This window comes from Bubalus kerabau, chromosome 16 (assembly GCF_029407905.1).
Source record: "Bubalus kerabau isolate K-KA32 ecotype Philippines breed swamp buffalo chromosome 16, PCC_UOA_SB_1v2, whole genome shotgun sequence".
Taxonomy (NCBI): domain Eukaryota; kingdom Metazoa; phylum Chordata; class Mammalia; order Artiodactyla; family Bovidae; genus Bubalus; species Bubalus kerabau.
In genome coordinates, this window is record NC_073639.1 from 9,283,176 (window position 1) to 9,309,649 (window position 26,474).

General features: G+C 37.0%; 1 protein-coding gene across 11 annotated transcripts in view; it reads left to right on the plus strand.

Moving 5' to 3' along the window:
• The window catches only part of FBXW7 (F-box and WD repeat domain containing 7), a 230,246-nt gene that overhangs the window by 84,167 nt on the left and 119,605 nt on the right, over window positions 1–26,474 (plus strand). Inside the window, exon 3 of one of the 11 annotated variants that reach the window (XM_055549478.1) lies at window positions 10,956–11,084. The exons of 5 other annotated variants lie outside the window; for them this stretch is intronic. The gene's annotated coding sequence lies outside the window, so the exon portion shown is untranslated. Of the gene's footprint in view, window positions 1–4,167; window positions 4,311–10,955; window positions 11,085–26,474 lie in introns of those variants that run through there. 5 more of the 11 variants (XM_055549475.1, XM_055549485.1, XM_055549487.1 and 2 more) reach the window with 5 other exon arrangements.

The window sequence follows — 26,474 nt, forward strand, 5'->3', positions numbered from 1 at the left end:
AGTTGGAAGGTGGTAGTATTAGGGATTTATAAGTATTACATATTGAACTTTGTAGTACGAAGAAAATTGGTGTTTTTACTATAGTATTGACTGTGTGTTTTCAAACTACATTTCCTGCCCTGCCCCTCCCATGGTTTGGAATGACTGTGGTGTTGTTAAAGGGCCAAATCGTTTCCAATTCTTTGCGACTCCATTCCTGGAGTTTGCTCCAATTCGTGTCTGTTGAGTGGGTAATGCTATCTAACCATCTCACCCTCTGCCACCCTCTTCTCCTTTTGCCTTCAGTCTTTCCCAACATCAGGGTCTCTTCCAATGAGTTGGCTCTTCACTTCAGGAGGCCTGTGATATGATTTCCCACTTGTCACCAGGGTTAACTGAATTAACTGCTGTCTATAAAAAGAATCTTAGGAATGACTCTTGGGTTTTCCCTTTGCATGTTTTGGATACTCTTTTAGATAATTTGGCTATGGTGTTGTATCACCTCATTTGCCTCAAAGAGATTTGCCCCAACGCTTGATTGGAATAAGTGGATGTGCTGATGGTTTTGAGAATATGACAATCCTGAAGACATCTTTCTGGCTTGACTATTTTTCTTATGGCATTGATGATATATTGTTTGCTATTTTAGGTAGTAAAGTTGTATTGTAGCCTGAACTGGTTGTACTATTTTGACTAGTGACTTAGTGGAGAATATCACTTTCCTAGAAGGGGCTTCTCGCCTCTCTTTTGGGGCTACTTCACTTCACCTTGGGGTGAACATGCAGAGGAGTAACTAGATCCTAATTTCCATAATCTGATTGCACTAGTTGGGGAACATTTTAATTGTGGTTGGCTAGTTATGTTCAGGCTGTGTTGGTTTTGCTTTTGGCTGTGCCAAAAAGTGGAAAAGACTGAATTTCTTATCTGTCACCACATGCTAATACTTTGCTGTGACCCATAGAAGTGACGTAGCAAACCAAACAGAACTGGGGTAGTTTTCCAGTTACAAGCTCCCACCTTCCTCTGCCTCTCTGTCTTTCTCTACATCTCTCCCTTCTCTTTGGCCTGGTTTCTTGTCATATCCACACTGTAAGCAGTTCTTTCCAGCTACAGGTCAGTTGACACTTATTGGAGCTAGTTTACTCAGAGATGGGACTAGGGTAGCCATCCAGCATGAGATCAGATTATTATGCTGTCATTTTAAAATGAGTAAATGGCTGTTAGTGAGAAGGTGATTTGCCAAAGATAGTGTTGCCTACTGAGGTTTGTCTGACCTAGAGTCCAGACGTGTTGATTTCCTGATAGTGTCTCAGTGTTATGATGGATCGTGCACATCTGGATCATTCTTTTTGGCTGACTAAGTTGGTGTATATCTTACCATCTGAGAGTTAAAAGGTTTTTTTTTAAGGTCAGAAATTCATTAGACACTCTTTTAGAAGGTGAAAATAAATGTACTTCATAAACTAGTAAAGTTTTTTTGACTACTCTGTCAGTCTGCTTAGAAAGTTTATTTTAAGTATCAAATTACAAGAAAATCTCCTGAACTTTCTTTCTTTGTGTGTTGGGGAGGATAGGAGTGGTGGTGAAGTTTAGTGGAAACTGAGTGCCACTACCCTTTCCCTTTATTCTCTCATCAGAAATCTTTCTAAATTCCACATTTAATGTCTAAATTGAAGGCGGGAGGAGAAGGGGACTACAGAGGATGAGGTGGTTGGATGGTGTCACCAACTCGATGGAGTTGGTGATGGACAGGGAGGCCTGGCGTGCTGCAGTCCATGGGGTCACAAAGAGTCGGACACACCTGAGCAACTGAACGGAACTGAACTGAATGTCTATATTCCAGCACCAGTTTTCTGGTCACCTACAGTTCAGTTTAATTCAGTTTGGACACTAACTATAGTTAGTATTATGTCCCACGAGTTAAATGGCAAGGTTCCCAACAAAACTGCCTTTACTTGAGACACCAGCCACAGGTGTGATCACCAGGCTACCTGCCCTTTTGTCTGAACTGGTTACAAATTCAGAGGTTTCTACAACTGGACTATTGGATAATTCCCTAGAATGATTCACAGAACTCACTGAGACCTCTGTACTTACACTTTTATTATAAAGCATACAACTCAGACACAGCCAAATGGAAGAGAGGAATAGGCAGGGTCTGGGGTGGGGGTAGGGACCACACAGACCTTCCATGCCCTCTCCTCATGCTGTCTGAGCATGACGCCTCCTACCATATTGGTGCATCTGTGGACCTCAGAGTTTAGTGTTTCTATTAGCATCTCAGTAGTTACGGGTAATTGATTAAACTTTTGGCTTGTGTGATTAAACGTGGTCTATAGCCCCTCTCCCCTCCCTGGAGATTGAGAGGTGGAATGGAAAGGTTTTCTGGTGACCAGCCCCCATCCTGAAGCTATGTACATACCACTTTGAGTCACTCCTGGTTGAAAAGGGACTTTGGCAGAGTTAGTGTCAAAATTGAAGGTTTGTACGTTTAATTTGCGCATTCCGAAGCTAACTCTGGTTATCAGAATTGAATTGTAGGACATCTGGTTGGTGTCAGAGAATGAGTAACAAAAGACATTTCTGTCACTTAGGAAAGTTAAGGACTTTTGCCAGGAACTGGAGCCAAAGACAAGTATATATACTGTGTGTGCTGCTGCTGCTGCTGCTAAGTCACTTCAGTTGTGTCTGACTGTGCGACCCCTGAGACGGCAGCTCACCAGGCACCCCCGTCCCTGGGATTCTCCAGGCAAGAACACTGGAGTGGGTTGCCATTTCCTCCTCCAATGCATGAAAGTGAAAAGTGAAAGTGAAGTCGCTCAGTCGTGTACGACCCTCAGCGACCCCATGGACTGCAGCCCACCAGGCTCCTCCGTCCATGGAATTTTCCAGGCAAGAGTACTGGAGTGGGTGCCATTGCCTTCTCCTACACTGTGTGTAAGTTGAATTATACTGTAGTGTCGGTGTTACCTCGTTTTATCTTTCACGTTGTCTTTGGGATTCTTTACTTTGTCTCCAGACAGTTTATTAAGATTCTACAAGGAAAATAGTCTTCAGGTTTTAATTTCTCTTCTTCATTTCCATGTCCTGATTTTTAAATTAAAAAAAAAAAAAAAATTTAGTTTTATTTAGGTAAACACATAATTTGATGAGTTTTGACACATGTATGTACTCGTGAAGCCATCACCACATTCAAGAAAATGAATATGTCACCCCCAAACCCTCTTTATAATTCGGTCAATTCCTTCCTCACCTCCCCCACTTTCCAGACAAACTGATTTTCCTTTCTGTCATTACACAGATTAGTTTGAATTTTCTGGAACATTTTTATGTATAAGTGGAATTATATAATGTTTCCTTTTTTATCTGACTTCTTTCCCCTAGCTTAATAAATCTGAGATTTATCCATATTTTTGGATGGACTAGCAATAATTTGTCCCTTTTTATTATGAAATACTGTGTATATTTTTTAATATCACAAATTGTTTTCCACTTACCTGTTGCTGCATTGTATTGTTAATGGTTTTGGCTGTTGCAAATTGGCTATAAATATTTGCATGCAGTTTTTTATGTGGACATGCACTTTTGTGTTTCCTGCTAGTGGAATAGTGGATTCAAAAAATAGGTGTATGTTAATCTTTATAAGAAACAAATTCTTTGGATAACTGTTCACGGGTTTTTTCCAGTTTGTGGCTTGCCTTTTCATTTTTTTTTTTAAATCAGTGTCTTTGAAGTTCAAAAGTTTTTTTTTTTTTTTAAAGAACCTGAGTTTATATCTTTTTCTTTTATGTTGGGTTAGTCGCTCAGTCATGTCCAACTCTTTGTGACCCTGTGGACTGGAGACCTCACAGGCTCCTCTGTCTGTGGAAATCTCCAGGCAAGAATACAGGAGTGGGTTGCCATGCCCTTCTCCAGGGGATCTTCCCGACCCAGGGGTTGAACCCAGGTCTCCTGCATTACAGGCAGATTCTTTACTGTTTGAGCTACCCAGAAAGCCCGAATTTTCTTTTATATTTCATGCTTGTGATACATTCTGGGAGTCTGAGTAGTATTCCCGAAGATATCCATGTCCTAATTCCAAAACCTGTGACAATATTCTCTTAGGTGGCTAAAGGAACTTTTCTTATGTGGTTAAGGATCCTCAGTTACCCAGGTTGTTGTTCAGGTGCTCAATTACTCAGGTGGGCCTCGTATAATAACAGACTCCTTACAAGAGGGAGGTAAGAAGGTGAGGGCTGAAGAAAGTTGGGAGACTGAAGGAGAGGTTAGAGTGGTACACTCTGAAGATTGAGGAAAGGACCAGGAACAAGGAGTCAGGTAGCTTTCTAAAAGTTAGTAAAGGCAAAGAAACAGATTCTCTTTTAGAGCCTTTAGAAGGAGCACCCCTGCTAACAGCTTGATATTTAGCCCAGTGAAACTGAGTTTGGTCTTCTGACCTCAGGATGATAAACTTCACTCTGTTATATGCCCCCACGTTTGTGGTAATGTGCTGTAGCGGACGTGGGAAGCTAGTACAGAAGTGGGGGCGCTGCTGTAACCAGTACCTAAGAATACAGAAGTGGCTTTGAAATTGTGGCGAGGAGAATTTTGTGGAGCATGATAGGAAAAGCCTAGATTGCCTTGAACGAACTGTTGACAGAAATATAGACATTAAAGATGCTGAAGATGAGGACTCAGGAGAAAGAAAAGAGAGTGGTAAAGAAAGCCTGTAGCTTCTTAAAGAAATATCTAAGTTGTCATAAAAAGAATTTTGGTGGAAATATGAACGTTAATGATGCTGCTGGTGGGGGTTTCAAAGGAAATGAATGTATTATTGGAAACTGGAGGAAAGGAGATCCTTGTTAGATTGAAACAGAAGGCTTGCCTGAATTTTGCCTTGTAGTTACCTGGCTAACTCTGTTGTGTCTTGTCTTAGTAGAGTAGCAGTCGTGTGTGTGTAAATTTTGCTCTTTTATGTACTTGCATAAAGGACTTCAGTTTTAATTAAAGTGACAGATTGTATTTTTATATAAATGAAATTTACATTTTAATAAAATATTAGTATTTTTCAGAGCAAACATTTTAGTAGAATATGCTTATTCTTGAAATGTCATTATTACTAAAGTGTTTTTGCTGTTTCCCTGTGACTAAATGGATATGTAAAAATAACTTGCTGTAAAACCCTTAATTTCTGGATTTTCCTTATGACTTCAAGAAAACTATTTTTAAAAACATATTTAACTAAACTTATTATTACAAAGTGAAAGTAAAAGTCGCTCCGTCATGTCCAACTCTTTGCAACCCCATGGACTATACAGTCCATGGAATTCTCTAGACCAGAATGCCCAGGGATCAAACCCAGGTCTCCCTAGATTCTTTACCATCTGAGCCACAAGGGAAGTCCTGATGCTGGGAAAGATTGAAGGCAGGAGGAGAAGGGGACGACAGAAGATGAGATGGTTGGATGGCATCACCAACTCGATGAACATGAGTTTGAGTAGACTCTGGGAGTTGGTGATGAACAGAGAGGCCTGGCCTACTGCAGTCCGTGGAGTCGCAAGGAGTCGGTCACGACTGAGTGACTGAACTGAACTATTATTATAAAACATACATTGGTTTTACTCTATGTGCTCATTTATTATTAAGAAAATAATTTAGAAAATGGAAATGCATTGTTTGATAGAGTAATTTTAAATGGTAGCTTCTGTTAATGGTTGTTATTTTAGTGTGATACAACTTATAAATATCTGTGCATTCAGTCTTTATTCTTCCAAATCTATTTCTTCTGTAATCTAGGGTTTTTTGTTTGTGTTAGTTTTGTTTTTGGAAGGAGGATGTATAAAGCAATTATCACTACTATATTTTTAACCATTGCCAAGTTGAAACTCAGCGTTTAAGTTTAAAACAAAAGTTAGTGCTATTTAAATGTAGAATTACTAAATATTATAGTTCCCTCTTCTGTCTTTTCAGAGTTACTGCACCATGTTAAATGTTTCAAATTAATTTCAGCAGTGTTTAAAAATTACTGGAATTAGAATGTCTGCCACCTAAATCATATTTCTGTTGGGTTTGGAATTTGGAATAGTCATTATCAAATATTATTTGTGGGAAATAGGAAAGATTGGGGGAGAAAGTAAATGACATAGCATACAGACTGTTTCAGGATATAGGGAAACTAAAAAGGTTTCTGCAAGTCAGTGGCGTGAAAATAAGCAGGGGAGTTGCTCTCAAGTCAGAGAGATGTGTGAAACCTAGAACCACTTATCAAGAGTAGCTCTTTTTGGATTCTGTTTAGATCACATTACCTAAAATAGACATTTTGAGGCAGTCTTGGAAATTTGAGTATTGACTAATAGTTACCTTGGAAATTTGATTTGATATGTGATATGGTGATTTTATGATTATATAAGGCAGGGATAAAATTAAAGATATGTGTGTGTGTGGGGGAAGAGAGTGACATGATATCTGGAATTTACCTGATAAAAAGAATAACAAATATAGCAATATTAATAATATCTGGAATAATATTCCTAAATCTTTCAAAGTATTTATATTTCTGGTAAGAAAAATGAGGCTTTTCTGACCATTTCATTCTTTTTTCCCCCCTCTTCTTATGAGTTACACCATCTCCTTTAGTAAATATGTGTAGTTGTTGTGTGTCTTCTGCTGAAATATGAGTTTAATGAGGGTAGGGGGGATTTTTATCTGTTTTGTGCATTGCATCTTCTTCATTACCTACCCCTGCCTAGCATATGGCTGGTGCTTAGTATATAGTTGAATGACTGAAGGAACGAACGGGAACTAAAACTCTTGAATACTAGGGACATGGGGTTTGGCCAAAGACAGAACTGAAGAGAACTTTTGAAAATTAATCTTATGGGACTTAACAGGGGAAAATGTGGCCTAGTACATTAAAATTTAAGGTGATAAGCCATCTCTTCCGTGTTTGACTGTAAAGCCTTAATGTATCAAATATCCAACATCTTCTCAGCAATGAAAGTTGCTATAAAGTAATTGTTACCTTACTGTGTAACAGCAGTAAAATTGTTACCTTAGAATTAATTTCTGTAGTAAAGCAATTGCTGTCTTACTGTAATTGTCTTTCATATAGTCTTTAAAGTTTCCCCTCCGCCAGTCATCGATTTATTATTACGTCTTGAGATGGACTGCTGTCCCTCGGTGTCTGCAGGATTTGTTTCAGACACCAAAGGTCACGATGCTGAGTCCCTCACGTAAATGATGTAATGCAGTCGGCCTTCTGTATCTGTGGGTTCCGCTTCTGTCCATGTGGGGACTGACTGTGTTTTATGTGAGGGTTATGTATTTCTTCTCAGGAAAAAAAATTATTTAAAACTTGTAATTTTATATGGGCTAGATGAATTTTAGAAACTGTTCTTACAGTTTCTTTTTGTGTTAAAAATATATAATCGTACATTTCTCCTTTTTCTAATAACTGATTTTCTCCTTTTTTCTATGTATATGTGTTTCAAACTAGATTTTAATATCTTGTATGAGCATCATAATGATCAGTTATCTACTATGTTTAAAAATATGTTTTAGTTTTTAACATTACTATGAGACACAGGTGATAATAATTGTACTTAATAATTAAGATGAATAATTCAAGTTGAGTATTAAATAATTATTTAATTAATAATTAATTAAAGTATAAATTAAATAATTCAAGTTGAGTATTAAAAATGACAACAGTGAAAATTCAGAAACTTTTTATATTTGATATTCTAGAATGAGTGTTTTAAAAATGACTTGTTTTTAAAATTGATGAAGTCATTTTTGTAACCCCAAACTATAAGCTTTGACTGAAGGAAAAATGTGAGCAAGGAGTCTCAACTTTTTTGGATTCAGAACCACATTGCACTCTTAGAAATTATTTAGGACCCCAAAGAGCTTTGATTTATTTGGGTTATATTTCTCAATATTTATCCTATTAGAAAGTAAAACTGAGAAGTTTTAAAAGTACTGTATTTAGCTCTTTAAATTCACTTAAAAATAATTGGTAATTGTTAATTGGCATGTTCATGGAATTAATACATTTTGAGGGAATTATCTATATTTTCTCCAAGCAAAAAAAGTTAATAAGAAATATGACATTGTTTTACATTTCTGCAGATACATCTGACTTAATGAAAGACAGTTGAAGTCTCTTACCTGCTTCTGCATTCAGTCTGTTAAAATATTACAAACCATGTAGTCTAAGGAAAACTTCCATCATATACTCATGACAGATTGAGAGTGAAAGAAACAAATAACATCTTAGTATTATGAAAATAATTTTGACAGACCATGTGAGAGTCTCGAAGACCACCCCTAAGTCCATATTTTGAGAACTGCTGGAATAATTTCTCACTGGGCTACTATACGTGGCAATACAGTCTTTTAAATGAAAGAAAAATTTTTAAAAATATGATAGGATCAATTGAGTGTTTCTATTCCATATGTTTTACTTTAGGGGAGCTATTGAAGTTAGCTGGTGCTTACATATATATATATCAATATGTTTGGGCATTGAGGAAGTGTGAATGGCACCCCACTCCAGTACTCTTGCCTGGAAAATCCCATGGATGGAAGAGCCTGGAAGGCTGCAGTCCGTGGAGTCGCTGAGGGTCGGACACGACTGAGCGACTTCACTTTCACTTTTCACTTTCATGCATTGGAGAAGGAAATGGCAACCCACTCCAGTGTTCTTGCCTGGAGAATCCCAGGGACAGGGGAGCCTGGTGGGCTGCCGTCTATGGGGTCGCGCAGAGTCGGACATGACTGAAGCGACTTAGCAGCAGTAGCAGCAGCCCTGACTTGGAGGGTTATTTATAGATTTCATGTTATAGCCTACCATGTAGTAGAATGGTCACCTTATTTCTTAGAGAATTAGAAATTAATTCAGTGGTAATAGATGGTTAAAATTTTTAAAACAAGTTTTTGATATTCAGAGTTACTTGCAATTAAGGGGGAAAGCACAATTTTGAAATGCAGTCAATTTATTAAAAAGTAGTTGTGATGCTCAGTGTCATTAGTGAGCAAATATTAATGTTGTTTCTCTACCTCTTGGTAAATAGAACTATGGCCAAAGATAATTATTAACTTTTTTCCCCATAAATTGTGTTTCTTTTCTGACAGTTTGTAAAGCTTTCTCTTTGTTGGTTTGCCTTTTGCCTCCGTCATTATGCAACCTGAGAATCAATAGTGCATTAAATTAGCTGACCTGGAAGGAAAAATAATAGATAATGAAAATAGCACTTATTGCTTACGTTCTCTTTTAGTTATAAATAGTGTAAGATCCAGAGGGTATCGATGGGGAATGAGGGAAATGGAGCACTGCACGTCAAGTTATTTCACAAGTAGTAATTTATACTTTTGCATCTTTTGTTTCATGCTTTTGTTTAGAAACAACACTGATGCTGAGTAGTTAGTAAAATAACTTACTTTCATTAGCATCATTTGGTGGGGATTTTTATTCATGCTTGTATGTAATATTAGTCACAATGATTTATTTAAAGTCTTTGTTAATTATAAAGTTAATGAAAAACCTCGGTTTGTTATGGGCATGCTATATATTTGTTGATGATATAAATTGCATGAGGTTTTAACACTCAATATATTGTTCTTACATTAGGATATGTATTAATTTTTTTCATTACCTCTCTAAGCTTCCCAATCTCACATGTTTGCTAGGAGGAGTGCATTAACAGCAGTAAGACCTTTTTCCCCAGCGTGTCTGACATGCCTCTGAAAATGCGATAGAGCAGAGCTTTAGCTAGATTTTAGAAGTTCTTTTGTTAAATCATATAAGAAACTTAAACTGATAGTACTTCACATTTTCCATGTAACATGCTCTTTCGATGAATAGCTGTGTAGCAGCAGCACGGGAAAAGCAGGGTTCTTGGCAATCCCAGCTCAATTGCATCTGCAGATGAGGATTTAAAATTCTGTGCAGCAGACAGTACCTCCAGCAGGCGAGTAAAAGGTTACTGCATTATTTGCCTGTTTGTTTTCATAGCCTTTATCTACAAAAGGTTTTGTAAAGATGCAGTGTGAAGTGCATGCCCGTTTTTAGACATTCTGGAAATTGATTTAAGTTTACGTGAATTACAAAAGGGCAGTGCAAGGTGAAAGGCGATACTAGCTCTTTTTAGATTTAAACCAAAGAAGAAATTGAGCATGAGACATACGCAAATAAAGAACCTACAGAAAGTAGGAAGTTTTTTAATCCTTTTTTTTTACATTTAAAAAAATTTTAAATAATTTTACAATTTTTAAATACATTTTTAATACAAGATTTTTTTTTTAGTTCTTAGACTTCTTCCTCAAAAAGGATGCTGTTAACAAAGACTGATAATTGTGGGTCTATGAATGTTCATGAAGTTACATTTGTTTTGAAGTCTGATTGTTTGGGAAGAAACTATAAGGATTTTTTATTAATGTAACCCTCTCTTGTCCTGGAATTTATAATGTGGATTATAATAACATGCTGTGTATATATGTATATATCTTTATATATTATTGGCAAAAGATCCTAGAGGATGGCTAACATACTTAATAGTGTTTATGTTTTCAGGGTGGTTTGTGTTTTTTGAATCTTTTTAATGAGATGCAGATAAACAGGTGGGAGAAGATTCAGTATCAAAGCAACCAGGTTTTTGGTGGCTTATCATCTATTATCAATACCTGTCTATAAAGTCACACACCCTTTCCTTCCTTCTCATTTTAACTCTTCTAACATTTATGATAGCAGGGGCTTCCTTGGATTCTCTTAGTTGTTCTATCATTATCAACACCACTGTCTTTGATATAGTATTTTATTGCTCCATAATTCTCAAGTTTAAGTGCAGTATTCAGAAGGAATTTTTTTACTTTGCCTATCAACCACCATCCTGCCCTCTTCAAGCCATACTCAAAGATTATTATTAGCTACTGTCTAAATTTTGTTTAAAAAAATAAATTTTGTTAAAAAAGTTATTCCTATGTCTTTTTTATTTTAGATTGAATAACAAGATTGAAAACAATCCTATAAATTACAATATAGAAGTAAAATCAGCTGTTATTCTTACTTTGAGCGTTTGGCAGGCTTCCTGAATCGTAGAGTCAGAAAGGGTCAGCAGTTCTGATTGGTAAGTTAAAGAATCCGTCCAGTAATTTGCTCCCTGTTGTTTCTCAAAGCAATGCAGCAGCAGTTCTTTTCCAGGTATTGAGCGGTTCTTGAACCGAGTGTATGGGGACAAGCAGGGGTGGGGCTCATTCCTGTTGGTTGTTGAGACAGTGGGCATTCACAGAGGGAACAGGTTGGATAGGCTGAGCCGGAGGAGTAGGCAAACAGATCTAAACTGATGGAAGACAGAAAGAGTGGTTAGTATAATTTGGGGGTATTTTATCTTGAGTTTGCTCCTTTATTAAGTACTTGGGCTTTAATATAAAACAGTTTGAAATATTAAAGCACCTTACCTTCTTTCTGAGGAGTAGCCGGGAGACTTCTGTTTTTAATTTTGAGTTCTTCTTGACAATGAGTTTGTGGCTGGTATCTTCTGTAGGGAAGCTATTGTTTTATTCTTTTTTAACAGTGTTTCTTTCAGCCAGAGGGCTGCAGAATGAGGCAGTTAGCCAGTTTTGAGCGTACATGGGACATTACTAGTTCTGATTTTTTAAGTTAAATTCTTGTCTGATGAACAAGTCAATGTGTGGCTGTGGCTGCAGCGTTGTTTCTTCCTTAATGAAGAGGTTGAGCCGTTCGACCTGCTGCTCCGATCTGTTCTCTGGTAGCCATACATCAGACCAGTTGCAGAGATTATCCACCGAATGTCCTAGACAACCAAAGGTAACTACATAGATTTATTTCAAATAAAAATATGCAATTAAAATGGATGCCTTATAACTAGGACCAAATAATTAAAAATAAAAGATCAATTAAAGATGTTCTTAGCAGTTTTCTTGACCTTGCAGTAGCTATCCAATATCATTGTGTCATCATCAGATTGTGTAGCAATGGGAATGCACTGCAGTAATTGATTTTGTAATAGGATCAGGTGATTTACTAGCTGCACTGACAACCACTTGCTTGCTCGCTCTGAGCAGTGGAGCACTCTAATGGATGTTGTGATTGCAGCCGGAGTTGCTGTGAGACTGCTGGCCACTTAAAGCAGCAGCATGTCTTTTTAAAATGAATAGTGAGTTTTTCTTTTTTGTTTCCTTTGCTTTAAGTTTTGGGTGACCTCAGCAAATTTTATACTTAGTTTGAGTGCCCTCATGAAATTTTAGAGATTAGGTGTTATTTCATCCATCAATTCATCAAAAGCAGCCTTGAATATAATGAAATATAATCTCTGCTCCCTACTCCTAGTTGAGCCTCAACATATGTATCAACATACTTTGTATTGATCAGGAGAACACATCTCAAAATATAACAATTTATGTTAACCTGTGTCATCTAAGTGAAACAGTATATTCTTCATATTTGTCAATTTCATCAGTTTTAAACTCTAGCTATAATTATGATAATGGCATTGTGGTAATTCTTGTACTCGTGCTTTGTTAGAGTTGTCTATTCTTTTCTGGTCTTTTGCTTTCTTAGTGTTCTCATAGGTGTAACACCATTTAGAAAATCTGAGTTGGACCAATTCTAAGGAATGTTGATGGAAACATAGTAGCTATTTTAAAGTAGTGTTTAAGGATATAAGTATTTAAAAACCTGTTATCCACAATTATGAATTTTTAGTGATTATAGTTTAATAATCTTTATTTTCATCTTTTATGCATTTTAAACAATTGATTATAAATATAGAAGTATAAGACTAAAGCTTAAAATAGAACTAGTGTTCTGTAAAAGACTTTCAGAAACTGGTGCCTAAGATTTTGACGACTTTAGAGTTCTGCTTAGGGCTTCACATGAGGAAAGAAAATTATCTCCCCTCTCTACATTCCTCAACAACTCTTCTACCTGTCTAACTATCTGACATACGAAGTGTTTTGTACAGAACTTGATATATAAAAGTGCTGAATTCTCTTTCCTTCCCTAATTTACATTATTTAACCATGTTTTTGTTCTTGCCATGATAGAGATGCTATTTCTTTCAACCACATCTAAAACATTTACATTAATTAATCAATGTTAGTAATTTGCTATAGAAGAAATTGAGCATAAAATTGCCATTGTATATTACAGTCAAATCTCCCTGGGAAGGCAGCTTTTCTCTGTAATGTACTTAAATACTTGCCCTTGAAAGATGAAAATATTTCCAGTATCATTCTGTACTTTATCCTAAATCCAGATACTTAAAAGTTTAATTATGGAAGATGGTAATATAATTTAAACACTAGAGTTTATAATCTTTTATTATTCAATGGTAACAAGTTTATTGCCTCCTGCCCCCCAAAAACCTCTATGAACACTGATAACATGAAGATAAATATGTGAATATTATATGAGATTTCGTCAAAGATATGTTGAAATTTCATATATATTGAAATGTTGAATGGTGGATTACCAACAAATCAATCATTGATGTAAGTTTCACTAAAGCGGTGTACACTAAAGCTTTTTTTTGCAATGGGGTGAGCAAATAGGAGGAAAGGCAGTGAATACCCAAAGTGTTGACTACTTTTTTAGAAGATTGGTTATAAAAGATAGGAGATAAGTGTGCTTTGTAATTCAACAGTATTTCATGTAAAATAAATAGGTAATTCAGTTGGTGAAGTTCTAACCCTAGTGGAACTACCTTTTATTAGAGCTCTAGATCAAGCATTAAAAGACTTGGATTTAGTCAGGCTCCTGTCACTGATCTACTTGATGACCTTAATCAATTTATACTTGAACATTTTTAAGGTTCCTTAAGCATGCTTCTAAAATGTCCACTAAAAAGAAATCAATTTACTCATTCCAGTGTGAGGTATTATAATACTTGACCTGGAAGCAAATTGAAGTTAGGAGGAGGGATGAAATTTCTTAATCAGGTTTTAGGTGATATTGATGTTTTTCATGTTTTTTTGATGGGGGGAAGCATGAGGAGAGGTACTTCCTTTTCTAAGAACACTTTTATCTTCTTGAAATTCAGTACTCTAGATAATTACCCTCATTTTTAACAAAACAAATTTGGGATTCATTTCTAGAGCGGCCAGTTTTTCTTATCCTCTCAAAAGTAATGTTGTTAAAGAGTTTGTTTCAGTTCCTAGCATATTTTTTATTCATCATTTTTATTTTAAAGGTAGCCTTTATGTTGCTATTTCTTTTTCCATGTATGGCCTATCAGATAAGTTGAACACAGTCCTCTTTGTTGCCTGGGCAAAGTGATTTGTGGGTTGATTGAATTAGGTACATTTGAAGTGGTGATCATATCATAATAATTATGACAAACATTTATGGAACCTTTAACTTGGAGCAGAGGCTATGCTAAGCAGCCTTATGTTAATTATGTCATTATGAGATAGATATTTTTATTGTCATTTTTAAAGATGAGGAAACTGAGACTCAGAGGTTATGTAACTTAAATCATACAGCTAGAAAATAGCAGAATCAATGTTTAAACTTATACCTACATATTTTTGGTTTTGGTGATAATTAAAATACCATACTTTGATATGTTTTCAAAGTATTTGCACTTTGAGTTAAACAGTGACTGCAGAGATTAAGCCAAGTTTTTGTCTAAAGACATTATATGATTACTTAATATTTGTGTCTTGAATAAGAAGAAAGTGATGTATACTACCCTCTTATTCAGTTATTTGGAATATACTTTTCATTGTTGCAGTAATTATTCATTTAAAGCATCTGTGGTCAGTTTGCAGTAATGTTTCTCAGAGCGTGCTTCAGAGATCAGTTGCATCTGTGTCATTCAGGATGGTAGTTAAAAGCACAAATACACATCAGACCCACTGACAGAATCACTAAAATGGGGTCTAGGGATTTTCCTTTTTATACAGTCCGCTCAGATGATTTGTATGTATACCAAGTCTTGAGAACATTGGAAATGTGCTCCGATTTTACTCTGCCTCTGTGCATTGCCTGTCAGCTTTCCTTTCTCTAAAAGTTGGTTTGCAAACTATAGGTCATTTGTAAAATCATTTCTCAGAGTGTTAAAAACAGTTTTGAGATGGAATGAGCGATCTCATACACTAGTGGTGAAATATAAATGGGTAATGTACATTCTCTGTCGGTAGGCTTTTTAGGAACTTGTTAAATTGTTCATGAACTTGATTCTTTAGTAAGCCTGCTTCTAGGAATTTATTTTAAGGAAATAAGTCAGAGACTTATTTAGGCACAAGGATATTCATAGCGGCATCATTTGTAATGGTGAAAAACTGGAAATAATTGAATTTCAAATATCAGGGAAATGGTTAAAAGTATTTATTACATCTATTTGTTTGGGCTACTTTCCAGCCTTAAAATGGCATATTTGGGAAGAATATTGAAGATGTAAAAAATAATCATGATTTAATATAAAGTCTCAAAAAAAGAATATAAAATTGTATTTATATGTCCATATATATATAGTTCATATGATATTGTTGAACTGTATGAAACTGCCATTTTTGTAGATCTGTTGGTTTAATGTCAGCATTTTCATGGAGTTTAACCTACCATGACATCAGTTTTGAAAATACGTATTTGTTACATATTGTAGTGAGGGAGACTGGAAGCAAATACAACAAATTTATAAAGTGATTATCTCTGGATGATGAGACTATAGATAATATTAAATATTTCTTTACATGCCTCAATTTTTAAAATTTTTACTAGGTCTTGACCTTTATATAAAGTAAGGCAAAACACGTTTTGTCTTTATTGGTAACAAGTCTAATAAAATTATTAATACAGCTTAACATTGCTACATCAGTCTTCACCTTTGAAATGTAGGTCCACAAGGGCATTCAATTCTGTTTAAGACAAATTAAAAATTCTGATCCAAGATGTAGCCTTCTTTTTCAGTCCTCTCTACCTAACCCCCTTTTTCTTCACAAAAATTAAACATGGGGAAAAATATTATCATGGTTTATCTATCTGTACTCAGAGCTTGGCCATATAGTTTAACGTTGCAGAATTCCTGGCAGTTCTTGAAGTCATTAACTGGCCTCTGCCTGTCCTCTACTACAGTTTTTTCTCCTTTGGGTCATCATATATTGCTATTGCTAAGGCTCTCTCTGTGCGAATGCCTGTCCCTAATGGCTTTAAAACATTACTGTGCTGGATAAAATTCTTTCTGGACCAATGTGATTTTCACATTATACTGACCTCATCCCTTAATGATAAATGAATGAAGTAATTCTCAACTACAAAAACATGTTTTGTAGAAAAATAGACAGTAGTCTCTAGTTGTTTCATTACTTTGTCATCAGTCATGTATTGAACTGTATTTGTGTACATTCAAGTTTATATTTGTATATTACCATGTACAGCGAAGGAAAGGGGCTTTGGAGTTAGGTTGACTTGTTAAATTAAGTCAAGTTTGGGTGACTGAGTTTTGATTATGTGAGGACATTACTGATTAATCTGATAGGATATTTTTGAAGATTGAAAGAATTCACATAAAACAACTAGCACGGTGACCGGCATAAAGCAATAACAAATGTTATGTCCTTTTCTAATGAGGCAACATGAGGCTGCAAAGACTTTTCTGAGGTTACCTCTGTAGCAAAGGTCAGATTCATTGACTACTGTAATTCCAATTCTTAATTCCTACCCTGACTCTCATAGTTCCTCTGCAAGCATATATACATACTTGTGAGTGCACTCATACATACAGATTCTCCTACTGATTCAAGGCTTATTCTTCCCTTGATTGATTAATATCTCATTAGTTTCAATCTTTCCTAGTTAGATATTGATGCCAATAATGGTAAAAGATTGGTAGGGAAGGTCTTTACTTGATGTAAGTTCATATTCCAATTAGACTGGTGATGCTTTCACGTGAAGGATGCTGTGCTTAAGCCTCTATGTCAGCAGTTTTACTCATGCCTGTTTGCACTTTTCCAGTAGACTGTAAACTGTTTCCCTAGCTACACGGTGAGAGGCATTGGATACTTTTTAAAAGAAAGGCATTGCTTACTTTTTAAAAAAACATGGAATCTTCCCCCAGTCAAAACAAAATACACCAGATTGCTTGTTTTATGCTACTGCATTATGTTAATCCTATGAGTTTTCTTTTGGAGTAATTTATAAGTGAATATGAAGTTAATTTGATTAATATGAAAATAACCCCTCTTTTGTTACCTTTCTGTTTATTTTTCAGTAAAATTTCTATTCTTTAATATGGTCATTACTTTACTCTTCCATTTATAGATAAAAATATAGTTTCAAAGATTATTTTCTTTTCCCAAGCTTGCTGCCTTTTAGTGTAAAAAAGAAAGAATGTCTTCAATATTTCTGTAACTGAGAAACTTCACCTGAAGTTGCTTACCTCACAGTACCATTTGCAGTGATCTTAGAGAATATACATGCTGTATATTTTATGGAATATGTGCTATATGAGTTTATAGTGGCCATTATTATGTTTTTTTATGTCTTGAAATTTTAAGAATCAGAACTCATAGGATTTGACCTGAGAGTAAAAAGTATCTGGCTTTCATTACTTTTTAAAATTGTTATTTATAATAAAATTATAATTCTATATATAAATTTGCATGAAGTAAGTAAGTAATTTTGAGGTCATGGTACATATTTTTGCTTAGAACCGATTTATATATTTGATCAAATCTAAGAAGCTTGAGGTTCACAATTACTTTAGCTATTAGAGAAGAAAAAATGCTACCATTTAAACTACGACATGCTATCAATTTCAGAGAAGCTAAGATATGAAAAAAATGTGACATTTTGAATCTATGAAATGTTCAGTGTGTGTGTTTTCAGATTTTAGGGCTCTTTTTTGGTGAGGAGCAAATTTTATGTTGCTGGTTGTTGAGACCCTATGCAATTCTCTATATATGTACAACTTCATCAGTTCTTTGTGTTGATTTGTTTGCTTCCTTTGGTATTTATTGAATATTTTTTGTGTGCAGACCTGTGTCACTTTCCAAGTCGCATAAAATTTGTTCCTCCTTGGAGTTTCTATTATATACAAAGTACCTGCATGCTCAGTCATGTCTAACTTCCAGAGCATTAAAAAAAATTAAGTAAATTAAAGGGACTTCACTGGTGACTCAGATAGTAAAGAATCTGCCTGCAATGCGGGAGATGGGCATATCTTTCATGCAAAGATGGGTACAATAAAGGACAGAAATGGTATGGACCTAACAGAAGCAGAAGATATTCAGAAGAGTTGGCAACAATACACAGAAGAACTATACAAAAAAGCTCTTCACAACCCAGATAATTACAATGGTGTGATCACTCACCTAGACCCAGACATCCTGGAATGTGAAGTCAAGTGGGCCTTAGGAAACATCACTACGAACAAAGCTAGTGGAGGTGATGGAATTCCAGTTGAGCTATTTCAAATCCTGAAAGACGATGCTGTGAAAGTGCTGCACTCTGTATGTCAGCAACTTTGGAAAACTCAGCAGTGGCCACAGGACTGGAAAAGGTCAGTTTTCATTCTAATTCCAAAGAAAGGCAATGCCAAAGAATGTTCAAACTACCGAACACTTGCACTCATCTCACATGTAGCAAAGTAATGCTCAAAATTCTCCATACCAGGCTTCAACAATACATGAACCATGAACTTCCAGATTTTCAAACTGGATTTAGAAAAGGCAGAGGAGCCAGAGATCAAATTGTCAACATCTGTTGGATCATCGAAAAAGTGAGACAGTTCCAGAAAAACATCTACATCTGTTTTATTGACTAGGCCAAAGCCTTTGACTGTGTGGATCACGACAAAGTGTGGAAAATTCTTAAGAGAGATGGGAATACCAGACCACCTGACATGCCTCTTGAGAAATCTGCAGATCAGGAAGCAACAGTTAGAACTGGACATGGAACAACAGACTGTTTCCAATCAGGAAAGGAGTACATCAAGGCTGTATATTGTCACCCTGTTTATTTAACTTATATGCAGAGTACATCATGAGAAATGCTAGGCTGGATGAAGCTCAAGCTGGAATCAAGATTGCCAGGAGAAATATCAATAACCTCAGATATGCAGATGACACCACCCCTATTAGTTCAGTTCTATTGCTCAGTCGTGTCTGACTCTTTGCGACCCCATGAACCGCAGCACTCCAGGCCTCCCTTTTGATCACCAACTTCCGGAGTTTACCCAAACTCAAGTCGGTGATGCCATCCAACCATCTCATCCTCTGTCGTCCCCTTCTCCTCACAACTTCAATCTTTCTCAGCATCAGGGTCTTTTCAAATGAGTCAGCTTTTCACATCAGGTGGCCATAGTATTGGAGTTTCAGCTTCAGCATCAGTCCTTCCAATGAACACCCAGGACTGATCTCCTTTAGGATGGACTGGTTGGATCTCTTTGCAGTTCAAAGGACTCTCAAAAGTGTTCTCCAACACCACAATTCAAAAGCATCAATTCTTCAGCAGTCAGCTTTCTTTATAGCCCAGCTTTCACATCCATACATGACCACTGGAAAAACCATAGCCTTGACTAGACCTTTGTCAACACAGTAATGTCTCTGCTTTTTAATATGTTGTCTAGGTTGGCCATAACTTTCCATCCAAGGAGCAAGCGTTTTTAATTTCATGGCTGCAGTCACGATCTGCAGTGATTTTGGAGCCCTAATAAATAAAGTCAGCCACTGTTTCGACTGTTTCCCCATCTACTTGCCATGAAGTGATGGGACCGGATGCCATGATCTTCGTTTTCTGAATGTTGAGCTTTAAGCCAACGTTTTCACTCTTTCACTTTCATCAAGAGGCTCTTTAGTTCTTCTTCACTTTCTGCCATAAGGCTGGTGTCATCTGCATATCTGAGGTTATTGATATTTCTCTTGGCAATCTTGATTCCAGCTTGTGCTTCTTCCAGCTCAGCATTTCTTATGATGTACTCTGCATACAAGTTAAATAAGCAAGGTGACAATATACAGCCTTGATGGACTCCTTTTCCTATTTGGAACCAGTCTGTTGTTCCATGTCCAGTTCTAACTGTTGCTTCCTGACCTGCATACAGGTTTCTCAAGAGGCAGGTCAGGTGGTCTGGTATTCCCATCTCTTTCAGAATTTTCCACAGTTTGTTGTGATCCACACAGTCAAAGGCTTTGGCATAGTCAATAAAGCAGAAATAGATGTTTTGTAGAACTGTCTCACTTTTTCGATGATCCAACAGATGTTGACAATTTGATCTCTGGTTCCTCTGTCTTTTCTAAAACCAGCTTGAAATTCTGGAAGTTTATGGTTCATGTATTGCTGAAGCCTGGCTTGGAGAATTTTGAGCATTACTTTACTAGTGTGTGACATGAGTGCAGTTGTGCGGTAGTTTGAGCATTCTTTGGCATTGCTTTGGGATTGGAATGAAAACTGACCTTTTCCAGTCCTGTGGCCGCTGCTGAGTTTTCCAAATATGCTGACATACAGAGTGCAGCACTTTCACAGCATCATCATTTAGGATTTAAAAGAGCTCAACTGGAATTCCATCACCTCCACTAGCTTTGTTTGTAGTAATACTTCCTAAGGCCCACTTGACTTCACATTCCAGGATGTCTGGCTCTGGGTGAATGATCACAGTGTTGTGATTATCGGGGTTGTGAAGATCTTTTTTGTACAGTTCTTCTGTGTATTCTTGCCACCTCTTCTTAATATCTTTTTCTGTTAGGTCCATTCCATTTCTGTCCTTTATTGAGCCCATCTTTGCATGAAATGTTCCCTTGGTATCTCTGATTTTCTTGAAGAGATCTCTAGTCTTTCCCATTCTGTTGTTTTCCTCTATTTCTTTGCAGTGATCACTGAGGAAGGCTTTGTTATCTCTCCTTGCTATTCTTTGGAACTCTGCATTCAAATGGGTATATCTTTCCATTTCTCCTTTGCTTTTCGCTTCGCTTCTTTTCAGCTATTTGTAAGGCCTCCCCAGACAGCCATTTTGCTTTTTTGCATTTCTTTTTCTTGGGGATGGTCTTGCTCCCTGTCTCCTATACAATGTCATGAACCTCCATCCATAGTTCATCAGGTACTCTATCTATCAGATCTAGTCCTTTCAATCTATTTCTCACTTCCACTGTATAGTCATAAGGGATTTGATTTAGGTCATACCTGAATGGTCTAGTGGTTTCCCCCAGTTTCTTCAATTTAAGTCTGAATAGGCAATAAGGAGTTCATGATCTGAGCCACAGTCAGCTCCCAGTCTTGTTTTTTGCTGACTGTATAGAGCTTCTCTATCTTTGACTGCAAAGAATGTAATCAATCTGATTTCTGTATTGACCATCTGGTGATGTTCATGTGTAGAGTCTTCTCTCGTGTTGTTGGAAGAGGGTGTTTTCTATGACTAGTGCGTTCTCTTGGCAAAACTCTATTAGCCTTTGCCCTGCTTCATTCTGTACTTCAAGGCCAAATGTACCTGTCACTCCAGGTGTTTCTTGCCTTCCTACTTTTGCATTCCAGTCCCCTATAACGAAAAGGACATCTTTTTTAGGTGTTAGTTCTAAAAGGTCTTGTAGGTCTTCATAGAACCATTCAACTTCAGCTTCTTCAGTGTTACTGGTTGGGGCATAGACTTAGATTACTGTGATATTGAATGGTTTGCCTTGGAAATGAACAGAGATCATTCTGTCATTTTTGAGATTGCATCCAAGTACTGCATTTTGGACTCTTGTTGACTATGATGACTACCTAATTTCTTCTAAGGGGTTCCTGCCCACAGTAGTAGATATAATGGTCATCTGAGTTAAATTCACCCATTCCAGTCCATCTTAGTTCACTGATTGCTAGAATGTCGACATTCACTCTTGCCATCTCCTGTTTGACTACCTCCAATTTGCCTTGATTCATGGACCTAACATTCCAGGTTCCTATGCATCGTTGCTCTTTACAGCATCAGACCTTGCTTCTATCACCAGTCACATCCACAACTGGATGTTCTTTTTGCTTTTGTTCCCTCCCTTCATTCTTTCTGGAGCTATTTCTCCACTGATCTCCAGTAGCATATTGGGCACCTACTGACCTGGGGAGTTCATCTTCCAGTGTCCTATTTTTTGCCTTTTCATACTGTTCATGGGGTTCTCAAGGCAAGAATACTGAAGTGGTTTGCCATTGCCTACTTCAGTGGACCACATTCTGTCAGCCCTCTCCACCATGATCCCTCTGTCTTGGGTGGCTCCACATGGCATGGCTTCATTGAGTTAGACAAACTGTGGTCTGTGTGATCAGGTTAGCTAGTTACACCACCTTTATGGCAGAAAGCAAAGAAGAACTAAAGAGCCTCTTGATGAAAGTGAAAGAGGAGAGTGAAACGTTGGCTTAAAATTCAACATTCAAAACACTATGATCATGTCATCCGGTCCCATCACTTCATGGCAAGAAGATGGGGCAATAATGGAAACAGTGACAGACTTCATTTTTGAGGGCTCCAAAATCACTGCAGATGGTGATTGCAGCCATGAAATGAAAAGACGCTTGCTCATTGGAAGGAAAGTTATGACCAACCTAGACAGCATATTAATAAGCAGAGATGTAACTTTGCCAACAAAGGTCCATCTAGTCAAAGCTATGGTTTTTCCAGTAATCGTGTATGGATGTGAGAGCTGGACTATAAAGAAAGCTGAGCACTGAAGAATTGATGCTTTTGAACTGTGGTGTTGGAGAAGACTCTTGAGAGTCCCTTGGGCTGCAAGGAGATCAAACCAGTCCATCCTAAAGGAAATCAGTCCTGAGTATTCACTGGAAGGACTGATGCTGAAGCTGAAACTCCAGTTCTTTGCTCAGCTGATGGGAAGAGCTGACTCATTCTAAAAGATCCTGATCCTCGGAAAGGTTGAAGGCGAGAGGAGAGGGGGATGACAGAAGATGAGATAGTTGGATGGCATCACCGACTGGATGGACATGAGTTTGAGTAAACTCTGGAGTTGGTGATGGACCTGGAGACCTGGTGTGCTGCGGTCCATATGGTTGCAGAGTCAGACATGACTGAGCGAGTGGACTGAACTGAATGCAGGAGATCTTGGTTCAGTCCCTGCATCGGGAAGATCCTCTAGAGAAGGGATTGGCTAACCACTTTAGTATTCTTGCCTGGAGAATTCTGTGGACAGAGCAGTTTGGTGGGCTACAGTCCATGGGTTTGCAAGGAGTCGGCAGGACTGAGAGACTAACACTTTCACTTTCACACAGTAATACATACTTATATCGACAACTAGATTCAAGCTATCTGAGGGCTAGATTGCTTCTTTACGTGTCACATCTGCTTCATTTCCTATCAGATACTTCATAATGTATTGTAATTTCTTGATTAATTCAAGCTAGTTTAGAATGGCAGGAAAAAATGAGTAGCACATCCACCTCAAAAGAGTATCTATATGATTATGGTTTAATGTAATCAGGAGTTTTGAATTTTAGAGGAATATGATCAAAGTTTGTAACTCTAAAATGAGATACCAAAGGTTTCTTCAAATTACTATCTGAAATCTAGGTGACTTTTCTAGATTTTTTGAGAGTAGAAGAAATCCGGAAAAGCCCAACAGTCTGGCAGCTGTAGCTTGTTACCCAACTACATAAGTGAATTACTGTTTTGAATACTGCTTGTGTAATCGTGAAATTAAGAGGTATCTAGGAGTAAATTAACTGGCTTCACGCTATGTGCTGCATCCCCAAATTTGTTAAATTTGCCAAATTTGGCAGCTGTTATACTGCTACAGGAGCAATGAATGGATATTGTACTGAGTAGTTTCTTTTAGAATTATTAAGATATGTGTCAGGCATTTTAGGGCTTTCCTCATAGTTCAGTCGGTAAAGAATCTGCCTGCAGTGCAGGATACCCGGGTTCGATTCCTGGGTCAGGAAGATCCTCTGGAGAAGGAAATGGCAACCCAGTCCAATATTCTTGCCTGGAGAATACCATGGACAGAGGAGTGCGGCAGGCTACAGTCCATGGGGTCACAAGAGTTGGACACAACTTAGCAACTAAATCACAGGCATTTTAACACACTTTGTCAAATTTTCTTTTTATTTTGAAATGATGTTTACTCTAAGAGTTTGGAATGAAAATTGTTGAAAATAATTGAGATGACACTGGACCATTGCTGATGAATTTTATTAAATAAACAGATCTTATCTATAATCTTCTAGTTTTTAAGCTGTTCTTTTTATTGTAAAATAAATTATAGATACAGGTAACTATATAAAACAAATATATACTTTAGTGCATTAAGATGGAGAAGGCAATGGCACCCCACTCCAGTACTCTTGCCTGGAAAATCCCATGGACAGAGGAGCCTAGTAGGCTCCAGTCCATGGGGTCGCTAAGAGTTGGGCACGACTGAGCAACTTCACTTTCACTTTTCACTTTCATACATTGGAGAAGGAAATGGCAACCCACTCCAGTGTTCTTGCCTGGAGAATCCCAGGGACATAGGAGCCTGGTGGGCTGCCCGTCTCTGGGGTTGCACAGAGTTGGACATGACTGAAGCGACTTAGCAGCAGCAGCAGCAGTGCATTAAGATGATATATACTTTTTTGTTGAAGTATATTTGATTTATAGTTTTAGTTTTAGGTCTGCAACATAGTGATTCAATATTTTTATACAGTATACTCCACTTAAAATTATTATAAAATAACATATTTGTGCTATACAATATTTCATTGTTGTTCATGCATTTAATAGTTAGTGGTTTGTATCTCTTAATCTCCCATCCCTGTCTTGCTTCTTTCCCCTGTAGTTTGTTCTCTTCATCTGTGAATCTGTTTCTGTTCTGTTATATTCATTCATTTGTTTTATTTTTTAGATTCCATGTATATCCAGTGTTTGTCTTATTTCACTAAGTGTTAAATAGGCCCATCTATGATGTTGCAAGTGGCAGAATTTCTTTTTTATGGCTGAGTAATATTCCGTATCTTCTTTATGCATTCATCTGTTGATAAACACTTAGCTTGCTTCCATATCTTTGCAATTATAAATAATGCTGGTGCATATATCTTTTCAAATTAGTCTGTTTTTTTTTTTTTTTTTTCTTTTTGATATATACCCAGGTCTAGAATTGCTGGGTCACATGGTGCTGCTATTTTTAGTTTTGAGGGCCCTCCATACTGTCTCCATAGTTGACTGCACCAGTTTACATTCTCACTAGCAGTGTGCTAGGGTCCCCTTTCCCCGCATCCTTGCCAGTGTTTTACTATTTGTAGAATTTTGGTGATGGCCATTCTAACAGATGTGAGGTGTTAACTCATTGTAGTTTTGATTTGCATTTGTCTGATTTTTTTTTTTGGTAAGAAAACATTTCTGAAGCCTTTATTTACAAAAGCTTTAAAAACAAATAATCCCTCTGTTTTGCAAATGTTTTGTTTAAAAAGGACTACCCAGTTACAGCATTGAAATATCATGAATAAAGAATGTACAAGGGAAACAAACCAATGTGGCTAACATTTGGAGATTTGCTAATATTCATGATTGAAGTGCAGATGACACACATCATAACTTGTAGTCCATCATTTCAGGGCAGTTAATGATGACCAAAATGCCTTCCTACACGTGCTGTGGTCTGGGCATATATTCTGCATGGCTAAATATTTCACAGTCTCTTTTGTCAATATGTATAAAATAGATTGCAAACATACACAAAAAATAAATAAGCATTACACTCCTCAGGTAGTTTTATTAGTTATACTGTATATTGCTAATAAATATATATTTTTTGTATTATGTTGTTTAGCACCAAATTTCTCCATTATTTATCTTTGTAGCAATTATGAAAGCTCAATTTTTTTGTCTTCTAATTTAATTTGGTACAAAATATACATAAGGACTTGGCACTCTTTGGATTTGAATGAAATTGATTTGTGGAATCAAGAAATCAAGAGCATCATAAGTATGGCTATAAAATATTTTAAAATAAGGGTAAACAGTGATGAAATAAAAAGAAGCAGATAAGGGAAATGTGCTATCATAAAATAACTGTAGCTTCAACATCTTGGTAACCAGTTTCCTGGCAGACATTAAACATCCAATCACAAAGGATTTTTCCTGAAGGGTGTAAAGCTGGTTGAGCATTAGTGATGTTGAGCATCTTTTTATATGCATGTTACTGCTGCTAAGTCACTTCAGTCGTGTCCGACTCTGTGCGCAATACACGAAAGTTTGTCAACTATCCCAGAAGCACCTCCATGTGCCCTGACTCAGTCATAGCTCCATCCCTTCTTTTAAGTAACTCTTTTCCTCTGAGTTGATCTTCCCTTGTGGCTCAGCTGGTAAAGAATCCACCTGCAGTGCGGGAGACCTAGGTTGGGAAGATCCCCTGGAGAAGGGAAAGGCTACCCACTCCAGTATTCTGGCCTGGAGAATTCCACGGACGGTACAGTCAATGGGATTGCAGAGTCTGACGTGACTGAATGACTTTCACATTAACTTTCCTCTAAGTTACTCTTACAGAGATCAGCTCCTTTTGTTTATGATACTCTCACTCAATTATGTCTCCCTGCTGCTGCTAAG